The sequence below is a fragment of the Eriocheir sinensis genome, chromosome 7, assembly GCF_024679095.1.
Source record: "Eriocheir sinensis breed Jianghai 21 chromosome 7, ASM2467909v1, whole genome shotgun sequence".
Lineage (NCBI taxonomy): Eukaryota > Metazoa > Arthropoda > Malacostraca > Decapoda > Varunidae > Eriocheir > Eriocheir sinensis.
This window is the reverse complement of record NC_066515.1, coordinates 9,279,176-9,291,228: the sequence shown is the minus strand read 5'-3', so window position 1 is coordinate 9,291,228 and position 12,053 is coordinate 9,279,176. Positions and strand designations below refer to the sequence as shown.

Sequence of the window (12,053 nt, the reverse complement as noted above, 5' to 3'; positions counted from 1 at the left end):
CACAAACACAGACAGACACAAGCACAGACATACACAGACACACACAGACAGACACAGACACAGACAGACACAGACAGAACACAGTCACAGGCACAGACAGACACAGACAGAACACAGACACAGCCAGACACAGGCACAGACAGACACAGACAGAACACAGACACAGCCAGACACAGGCACAGACAGACACAGACATAACACAGACACAGACAGACACAGGCACAGACAGACACAGACATAACACAGACACATACAGAGACAGACACAGGCACTGACAGACACAGACACATACACAGACAGACACTGGCATACACAGACAGACATAGACATACACAGACACAGACATACACAGGCACAAACACAGACAGAAACAGGCATAGACATACACAGACATACACAGACACATACAGACACAGACAGAACACAGACACAGGCACAGACAGACACAGACAGAACAGACACAGACAGACACAGGCACAGACAGACACAGACATAACACAGACACAGACAGACACAGGCACAGACAGACACAGACACATACAGAGAGAGACACAGGCACTGACAGACACAGACAGACACAGACAGAACACAGACACAGACACACACAGACACAGGCACAGACAGACACAGACAGAACACAGACACATACAGACACAGACAGACACAGACAGACACAGACAGACACAGACAGAGACATGCATAGACACAGATAGACACAGACACAGACAGACACAGACAGAACACAGACACAGACAGACACAGACACAGAGACACAGACACAGACAGACACAGACAAAGACAGACACAGACAGACACAGACAAAGACAGACACAGACACAGACAGGCACAGACACATACAAAGACAGACACAGACACAGACAGACATAGACACAGACATACACAGACACAGACAGACACAGACAGACACAGGCACATATAGAGACAGACACATACAGACACAGACAGACACAGACAGAACACAGACACATACAGATACAGACAGACAGTCACAGATAGACACAGATACAGACAGACACAGACGCAGACAGACGCAGACAAACGCAGACAGACACAGACACAGACGGACACAGACAAAGACAGACACAGACAGACACAGACAAAGACAGACACAGACATACACAGACACAGACAGGCACAGACACATACAAAGACAGACACAGACACAGACAGACACAGACAGACACAGACACAGACAGACACATGCATAGACACAGATAGACACAGACACAGACAGACACAGACAGAACACAGACACAGACAGACACAGACAGACACAGACAGACACAGACAGACACAGACACAGAGACACAGACACAGACAGACACAGACAAAGACAGACACAGACAGACACAGACAAAGACAGACACAGACAGACACAGACACAGACAGGCACAGACACATACAAAGACAGACACAGACACAGACATACACAGACACAGACAGACATAGACACAGACAGACACAGACACAGACAGACACAGACAGACACAGGCACATATAGAGACAGACACATACAGACACAGACAGACACAGGCACAGATAGAGACAGACACAGACAGACACCGACAGACACAGATAGACACAGACCGACACAGGTACAGACAGAGACAGACACAGACACAGACAGACACAGACAGACACAAATAGACACAGACAGACATAGACACAGACAGACACAGACAGACACAGACACAGACAGACATAGACACAGACAGACAAAGACAGACACAGGCACAGCTAGAGACAGGCACAGACAGACACAGACAGACACATATAGACACAGACCGACACAGGCACAGACAGATACAGACACAGACACAGACAGACACATATAGACACAGACATAGACAGACACACAGAGACAGACACATACACAGACATACACAGACACAGGCAGACACAGACAGACACAGATAAACACAGACAGACACAGACACAGACACACACAGACATACACAGACACATACACACACAGACATACACATACATGCAGACACAGACACATACAGACACTGACACATACAGACACAGACAGACACAGACACCAACAGACACAGACACATATACAGACAGACATACAGACATACAGACACAGACATACAGACATACAGGCACAGACACACAGACAGACAGACAAACACAAGCGGACACAGACAGATAGACAGACACATACAGAAACACACACACACACACACACACACACACACACACACACACACACACACACACACACACACACTAACACACAGCCAGACAGACAGACAGACAGACAGACAGACATACAGACAGACACAGACAGACAGACAGACACAGACAGACAGACTCAGACAGACAGAGACACACGCACAGACAGACAGAGACACACACACACACACACACACACACACACACACACGTGTCACCGATAAGGAAACATGCAAATTTAAAATGTTTGTGCTTCGGGAACCCTTGTTTTTCTCTTCATTCTCCTGTTTGTGTTTTTAAATGTGCCCATGTTATCAGCGAGACATTTTACATGTGTTTACATTTTTCTATATTCGTATTTCTTTTCATTTGTGTTGGTGAAGTTAATTTTGTTTTCTAGGGTGTATCTGACGAATAATTGTGTTTGCAGTTTCTTATCTTTAGGAATAGTAATAAGGCCTGCTTTATCAGGATGATCTGTTAATTACATATTTAGCTGATGGTGTCCACAAAATTTTAAACAACAGAACAAGGAAAGAATACATTTCTATGATACCGTGAAAAGAAAGTCAACATGATTAATTTTTAGGCAGATGTTGAAAAAGCAATTGGCAGAAATTTTTTGCAGCAAATGAGAAAAGAGCGTTAAACTTGTGTATTTTAATTCAGTGAATCTTTTCACTCACTTGTATTTTATGAAAGCAACATAAAATAGTTTTCTAACTATACTTTGTTCGCCTCCAGATCTGTGGCTGCAGAACATCAGGCAAAGAGAGGACCAAAACAAACCAGGACATGCGGCTGCACAGAACGCTTTTGCTCAGGTAAGTATCTGTGCCTGTTTTTGTTCACTGTGTTGTTTTACATTGTTATCCGCAGGTGCCTCAGAATAATACAGGTGAGGGGGCATCGCTACTGGCCACACCTGTCATGCTGTGGTCCCCTCAGATCCGTACATTACAATTCCTTGTCTTTCTGCATTGATTTGTTTTCCTGCACCACCACCGTCACATCTACCAAACCCACCATCTCCACAAGCACCACCGCCACCACCAACAACAACACCATGAAAAATAAAATCATCACAACCATCAACACGACCATCACTACTGTTACCAGCTTCACCACCAACAACAAGCATCACCACCCTCACCAGCAACAACAAATTCATCACCACCACCACCGCTAGCTCCAACGCCACTTTACGAAACCTTTCCCCCCCACCATCATCATTATAATCATAATATCCCCTCCCCACCTCCCCGCCGTAACATCTACCAGCGCCTCGCCACCAGCGCCGTATCATCACCATTACCTGGGGGTCGCCACACCCTTCGTTTCCCCTTCATCACCAAGCACATCCACACCCTTCATTGCCCCCTCATCACCAAGCACACCCACACCCTTCATTGCCCCCTCATCACCAAGCACAGCCACACCCTTCAATGCCCCCTCATCACCAAGCACACCCACACCCTTCACTGCCCCCTCATCACCAAGCACACCCACACCCTTCATTGCCCCCTCATCACCAAGCACAGCCACACCCTTCATTGCCCCCTCATCACCAAGCACAGCCACACCCCCATTCTGACCTCCTCACCAAGCAGCCACACTTCTGCCCCTCATCACCAAGCACACCCACACCCTTCATTGCCCCCTCATAACCCAGGTCAGCCACACCCTTCATTGCCACCTCATCACCAAGCAAACCCACACCCTTCATTGCCCCCTCATCACCAAGCACAGCCACACCCTTCATAGCCCCCTCATCACCAAGCACAGCCACACCCTTCATTGCCCCCAAACACCAAACACAGCCACACCCTTCATTGCCCCCTCATAACCAAGCACAGCCACACCCTTCATTGCCCCCAAACACCAAACACAGCCACACCCTTCATTGCCCCTCATCACCAAGCACAGCCACACCCTTCATTGCCCCCTCATCACCAAGCACAGCCACACCCTTCATTGCCCCCTCATCACCAAGCACAGCCACACCCTTCATTGCCCCCTCATCACCAAGCACAGCCACACCCTTCATTGCCCCCTCATCACCAAGCACACCCACACCCTTCATTGCCCCCTCATCACCATGTACAGCCACACCCTTCATTGCCCCCTCATCACCAAGCACAACCACACCCTTCATTGCCCCTCATCACCATGTACAGCCACACCCTTCATTGCCCCCTCATCACCAAGCACAGCCACACCCTTCATTGCCCCTCGTCACCATGTACAGCCACACCCTTCATTGCCCCCTCATCACCAAGCACAACAACACCCTTCATTGCTCCCTCATCAACAAGCACATCCAAATCCTTCATTGCCCCCTCATCACCAATCAAAACCACACCCTTCATTGCCCCCTCACCACCAAGCATAACCACACCCTTCATTGCTCCCTCATCACCAAGCACAGCCACACCCTTCATTGCCCCCTCATCACCAAGCACAGCCACACCCTTCATTGCCCCCTCACCACCAAGCATAACCACATCCTTCATTGCCCCCTCATCACCAAGCACAGCCACACCCTTCATTGCCCCCTCATCACCAAGCACAGCCACGCCCTTCATTGCCCCCTCATCACCAAGCATAACCACACCCTTCATTGACCCTCCTCACCAAGCACAGCCACACCCTTCATTGCCCCTCCTCACCCCGCACAGCCACACCCTTCATTGCCCCCTCATCACCAAGCACAACCACACCCTTCATTGGCTCCTCATCACCTAGCATAACCACACCCTTCATTGCCCCCTCATCACCAAGCACAGCCACACCCTTCATTGCCCCCTCATCGCCACCTCATCCTCATCGTCACACTTTCCTCGCCTCTCGCCACACCTTTCCTCCTTTCCTTTCCTTCCCTGTCGTGTTGCCCTTCACCCTCACGGCACCTTTTGCACGGCGCTACTTTTCGTTTATCCTGTGATGGCGGGGAGGGTGGGTAAAAAGGAGGTGATGATTACGTTGCAGCTTTTATCGGGAAACAGCGATTAACGAACCAATTTTTATTGCGAAACGAGCTTGTGTAACAGTGAAGGCTGCCACGAACCAGAGGTGAGTTAGGGAGGGAGAAAAGGAGGTTGGGAGGGAAGGAGGGAGGGTGTGGCTCTTGTCCCTCCTCCTGCGATGGACAGTGATGCGAGTAGATATGGAGGTATATAGAGCAGAGTAAGGGAGGGTCGGTGAGGGTGAAGAAGGCAAGAAGGAAAAGTGAGTTGCCTTATTAGAGTGAGGGAATGTAAAGCAGTGTGAAGGTAGAGATAGGACGAGGGTGATGGAGAGAAGGGAGGTGATTGAGTGGACAGGGTGAATAGTGCATGGGAGGGAGGATGAAGTATGTAGAGGGTCAGGGAGAGTGAGGGGGAGGGTTGGAGAGAGTGAGAGAGGATGAACGCAGACATTAGAGAAGGGAAGGGGTGACGAAGGTGATGTAAGGTGAAAGGAGATAGTGACAAGAACGGGGAGATGTCGATAAAGATGCTGATAGACGTGGGTGAGTGAGCACTGTGATGAGGATTAAGTAAGGTGAACAGAAAAGGAAAGGGGAGGTGAAAGGAGAGGGAATGAGTAGGTAGGGTGACAGGGGTGAAGGAGAGTGAAGGGGCGGTGGCAGGAGTGGAGGCAGAGGCTGATAAGGGTGAGGGTCGTTGCTTCTCTGTCCTCCCCCTCCCCTTACCTGCCTTACCTAAGTTACTACGTTGTAAACACCTGTGTCATCGCAGGTGAGCACGAAAGAGGGAAAAATGTGTGAGGAGTGCTGGCAGGGAAAAAAGTGAGTATTATCTTTCGTTAGTGCTAGTAAGAATCACGGTAAAGAGAAGAATATTAGAGGACATTTGCGTTTCACTGGAGGCGAGGTAATGGAGACTTGTTATTGACCCCATATAGTAACGCCTATTTATGTCCATATCCACAAGGACCGATATTCATCTATTTTAAGACACTCCAGAGTTATTAGCAGGCGGCGGCATTCGAACACATTTTACCACTAATGTGCACTAACCACTCAGCCGCCGCCAACAAACAAGGTCCTCAAATATATACCAGTAGGACTGAGTTGTAGGTTACATATGTTACTGAAGCTATGTGCATGACTGGGGCAGAAAGGCTCTGACAGCAGAAAGCTATGACGCAGCGCCGTGTCCTTGGCTAGGGTCGCGGCCGTGTGACTCAGTCTGCCAATACCCATCCATTGGCCTTCTGTTTTTTGAGAGGAAGACGGAAGTGTGGATATCTCTCTCTCTCACACACACACACACACACACACACACACACACACACACACACACACACACACACACACACACACACACACACACACACACACACACACACACACACACGGTAGCTCAGAGGATAGAGCGTCTGCCTCATAACCAGAAGGACCGGGGTTCGATTCCCCGGCCGGGTGAAGATAAGTTGGGTTTATCTTCTTTCGCTCATGAATAACCAAGCTTCGCTTGGTTATTCATGAGCTGAATTCTCGCTCGTTATTATATTTATCTGAGCAACCTTTAGACTTCAACGATTTCATGTTTGAGATAAATTTTCTGCATGGGGGTTGATAAACTTGCTTTCATGGTATGGATTCCGTTCTATCCCCGCGCCTCGACACCTTGAAGCGCGCAGCGGACCCTTTTCAGCTGGCGTATTGTGTTCAACTCTTCACTCGTTTTTGTTTCTAGGAGAGGGAGCAAAAGTGTTGACTGTTGCGCGTCGAAAGGCTCTCTGTTGGTGGTAAAGTTTTGCAGAAAATAACGAAGATCTATTACGGACCGCCAATTGTCCGTTAGTGGAGGGCCGACGATCCCTTTGTGGGAGGAAATGTAGTCTCGCTTCTCTCTCCCCATTTTACGGCGGTGCTCGCCGGGCCGGCTGAGTTCGGCGATGGGTTGCTCGGCGATCTCTTGTATGAAACGCGAATATTCCGCCAAGCAAGGTGTGGAGGGTCGCGGTGTCTGTGCGGTGCCGACCACCGATACGGGTTAGTAAAGCGGCGATCGGGGTGGTCAACAAATGCAGATGATGCAGATAATGCTGTGGGAGGTTATTGAAGTAATGATAATGTGATAGTCGTGCTCAAAAACATGATTGTGGTAACTTGTTTATTTGTGACGGTCGGTAAAATTATAATACTGTTGGTGGTGGTAATAACTAAAACATGTGGAAGTACAGATAATGCACTGGCATAGGTGAATTATGTAATTATTCATAGCGATAAATAAAGCGTGCCGAGATTGGCAAATTATTGATTCAAACAAATGCGGTTATGCAGTACGAACGGTTGGAAGTGGTGATGAAAATATGACCGAACGGAATACACTGAAATGGTCGTATCATATCGACCCTGGTTCTGTTTATTATTATTATTATTATTATTATTATTATTATTATTATTATTATTATTATTATTATCTTTTTATTTTTTTATTTTTTTATTATTATTTTTTATTATTATTATTATTATTTTTTATTTTTTATTTTTGTTATTACTATTACTATTATTATTACTAATATTATTGGTTAAATGTTATTATTATCATCATCATTGTTATTATTATCATTATCATTATCATTATCATCATTGTTATTATTATCATTGTTGTTGTTGGTTGGCTATTAATAATAATAATAATAATAATAATAATAATAATATTATTATTATAATATTGTTGTTGTTGTTGTTGTTGTTCTTAACATCACATTGCCGTATCATCATAATCGTTATCAATGGTGCCCTAAGACCCCACACACACGCACATATGCAGTAACAGCCACACTTACACAATATCTGAATAACTGGCACATTTTTTTTCAACCACCACAACCACCACCACCATGCCGCCGCCACCTCCACCTTCATCACCACCATCATTACCACCACCACCGCCACCACCTTTACATCGTGCCACCTCTTGCCTCGTCAACGATTTGTGACTGCGGGATTCCCATTCCTTTATTACACGTGAATTCTCCATGAAAGCGAAGTGTCGTATTTGGCGTGACTATAATGTTTCCAGCCGCCAGAGGCTGTGGGGGGGAAGCAGAGAGTGAGTGTGGCGTCATTTATTCAGAGGCACATATGTGCTTTTGCGTCATTGATCATCTCGACAACCAGCTGCCTCTGCCCCTGGTGGAATGGGGGCGTGTTGGCTACTGCGACCGGTACACAAAAGCGGGTGGCGCTAGGAATGACAGGCTGCAGAGGAAGTCACAATTGTTGTAGTAGTAATAGGAGTAGTAGTAATAGTTGTAGTTGGGGTAGCAGTAGTAGTAGTAGTTGTAGTAGTTGCAGTAGTAGTAGTATGTAAAGGTTAGAGATTGCGAGAGCTACGTTCGCCTCCAATGCCGAAGGTTCAGGATAGAAAATGATGGGTATCTCAGGAAGTGGGAAGGCAAACACTTGCTAACTTAACATTAGGTTTATTAAATAACAAGTTAATAACACTGACATAACTCCTCCAACACGTACAGTAATCTAACCGTCTATCATCCTCTCCACTCTCAATGATACTACCTAAATAGTAATCACATTACAGGCAGCTAAGAAAAGAGCACGAATAATCACGGGAGAGGAATGATAGAGAAGGTTAGACTTACCTGGTGCGGAGTCGTATACACGGAAGTCAATCAGGACAACCGAGGAACACTGTGCACACAATCACCACAAAGGTGTACAAACATCAACAATGAACTTCCCAAACACGTAACAGTGATATAACCGTCTATTAAACCTCACCATAGTAGTTCAACACGAGGAAGCTGATTTAGTGAGAGAGGAGATAATGGAGTTTCCAGTTGAGATTTTGAGTTAAGGATAGACCGAGGATGTTTAGTGTAGGAGAAGGTGACAGCTGAGTGTTGTCGAAGAATAGGGGACAGACGTTTGAAAAATTGGGTCGAGTTGATAGGTGAAGAAATGATATTTTTAGGCGTTGAAGGACACCAGGTTCTTGATAATAAGGTCTGAGGTTAAGCGTTCTGCAGCCTCCAGGCTGGAATCGTCTAGTTCCTGTTGAGTTGGCCTTCTATCAAAATAAGTTGAGAAATGCAGAGTAGAGTCATCGGCGTGTGTGTGTGTGTGTGTGACGCCTCCATCCAGAAGGGAGTGACGATGGGAACAATTGGTTAAACTGTTCGCATTGCCATTCATCAGCTCCTGCAGGAACGCCGATGACTGTGGCGCTCAGCCATATATTTTAATATATTACAGATAAATACTACAAAAAACATAAGAGTTATAATACATAATATATATAACATAATATAAGTCGAGTTAGATCTTAGATCCTATGATATATGGGATGCTGGTGGCACAGCGCTGCTGCGTTTCCGCGGATCACTGCGAGGCTGAGCCGCTGCCGCAGCCACTCGGTTTCCCGCTTTTCCCCCGTCCTCTCTCGGATGCGCCTGCCAAGGCGTGTGTGTGTGTGTGTGTGTGTGTAATGGAGTATCGTGTGTTCGTGCTTAGATACCTCTTTGTGAACTGTTTGATAGGCTGAGATCGATGGTGATTCCGGATTCCGATAGTTTTTTTAGATAGACAAAAATATATGCAAGCGGTGAAATATGTATAAGGAAGAACAAATATATGGATATGTTAATTAATAGATGGGTAGTCAGACATAGGATTAGGTCGTACATAAATTGGAAGATAGGTTTTAGATAGATAGTTTGATAGTTAGACAGACATATTGATAAATAAATAAATTCATAATTTGAGATGTGAGTTAGTAACAGGTAGATGGGTAAATAGATAAAACGTAGACAAACCAGTTGTAGGTAATCATTTGCTGAGGGAACGAATTGAACGTTTCATATAATACGGTTGTATCCCTGGAGCTTAGTCTTTGCCTTTTAAACAAACTCTTCACATTCCAGGAGGTTAATGAAAAGTCATAAAGTAACATATTCTTATCTCTTTTCAAAGTGTTGTGATGAGTGTTTGCCACCACCACACACAACATTGCCCTGCACACACACACACACACACACACACACACACACACACACACACTGCTCCTTCTTTAGTCGCAATACCCTTCTTTCCATGACTGTTCTTGCTCGTGTCATTTAATTAGCGGCTCACCTGAGGCGCCCCGTTGCGTAATTACCTCGATCCATCTGCGGGAGCGATGAAATAGCCCTAGAAACACAAGTGAAGGGGGAAGGAGCCGTGAAGTGGGGCGAGGCGGCGAGGCGGGGAATGGTCGAGATGGGGAAGGGTGAAGGTGGGACTTTGGCGTGAAAGGCAAAACTGAAGGACAGGGGACGAGGGGAAGAAGAAGAGGGAGAGATAAAGAAATAGTTAGGTTATTTTCAGCAGAGGGGAATGAAAGTGTAGATAGGGGTAGAAATTAAAGTAATAAAAAGGAATGTGAAAAAAATATATGAAAGGAAAAGAGGTGAGTGGAAAGGAAAAGATAAAAAAGAGAATGTAAGATAAGAGAGAATAAACTAGGTAAGAAGGGAAAGTAGATAAATGGAGGAAGACGGAGAAAGGGGTGACTGAGCTGCGTGGAGAAAAGTGGTGGCGGATGCATTCCACATGAATATCTAATTTCCATAATTTTTTTAGTCGGCTTTGTTATTGTCCATTCTCACGACACGCCTGATTGGGCTCCAGTGTGCTCATCCCGGCGGTGTGTTATTTGAGGTGACACAATTAGCTGCATTATGTGGCCGCTCTGCGTCGTGATGGCGTCCGTCCGCGGCCCGGCGCAGGCCAAGGCCACACCGTCCGTGAGGACACCTCTAGCTCCTGCTGCCCCCTGGAGGGAGTCAGCGGCGTGCGCTGTACAGGACCTTTTGTGTGTGTGTGTGTGTGTGTGTGTGTGTGTGTGTGTGTGTGTGTGTGTGTGTATGGATTGGGCCTGATGGTGTTCTGCGTGTGGGCGCAGTGTCTTTGAGGACCGGGTCCAAGTCCCGCTCGGTGCTACAAGCTGACAATTTCCAGTCATCATCGAGTGGCCAAAGACAACCATATGCTGTTCTTACAAATACCTAGCAACTTAGACTCAAGCGAAATTCTGAAGGGCATCACGTAAACAAGAAAATAACATCAGTATTAATATGGTTGTAATAGCAGTAGCAGGAGCAGTAATATGGACGTTTATCTGATAAAGGTGATGGAGCCATCTTACCCTGATCTCTTCTCCGGTAGTTGTCAGCCGAAGTTTTGCGTGTTGGGGCGTGCGTGGGGGTGTGCTTTGGGCTGGCCGGGAGAGGTGAGGAGTGTAGGAGGTGCAGGAGCGACGGCTGGATCCTACATAACACACAGCCCGCTTCTTATCCTCTTCTTCCTCCTCCTCCTTTTCCTCTCTCTCTTCCTCTTCCTCTCTCATCTTCCTATTTTCATGCTCCTCTTCCATTTCTTTCTCTTTGGAACAGCTCGATGCAGATAGCTTTCGTTCGGTTCTCAAGTATGTCAGGGTGTGTCCCGCCCATTCTTCAAAAGACACCCAGCCAGGGAAGCAGTCATCGCGATCTGCTTCATGAATGATCGTTTTTCTCACTGATGGAGGGGCGCCGGGCATTAATTATAAAAGACGGAGGAAACGCTGTAGAGGGTTTTTGCACCTTTCCTTTAAATATTCCACCGCCATCCGCAATGCGTCTTCATGAGGTCTGTCATTTAGCTGCAAGCAATGCATGTTTGGTGACATTTTTAGGCCTGTGACGAGCTCGGTTTTGAGAGGGAAGCTTATATTTTTTTCTTTTCTTTCTGGTGCTTGAGTCTATTGTATTGCACAATGTTTTTTTTATAAATAATGTTTGCCTTTGGTCTGGCGTTGTGTGTTTTGGCTCTGTCAATAACCTTTTATTGCGAG

General features: G+C 46.4%; 1 protein-coding gene across 1 annotated transcript in view; it reads left to right on the top strand.

Annotated features, from left to right (window-relative positions):
• The window catches only part of LOC126995288 (kin of IRRE-like protein 2), a 299,367-nt gene that overhangs the window by 64,814 nt on the left and 222,500 nt on the right, over window positions 1-12,053 (top strand). Inside the window, exon 3 of the mRNA XM_050854777.1 lies at window positions 2,950-3,029. The gene's annotated coding sequence lies outside the window, so the exon portion shown is untranslated. The remainder of the gene's footprint in view (window positions 1-2,949; window positions 3,030-12,053) is intronic.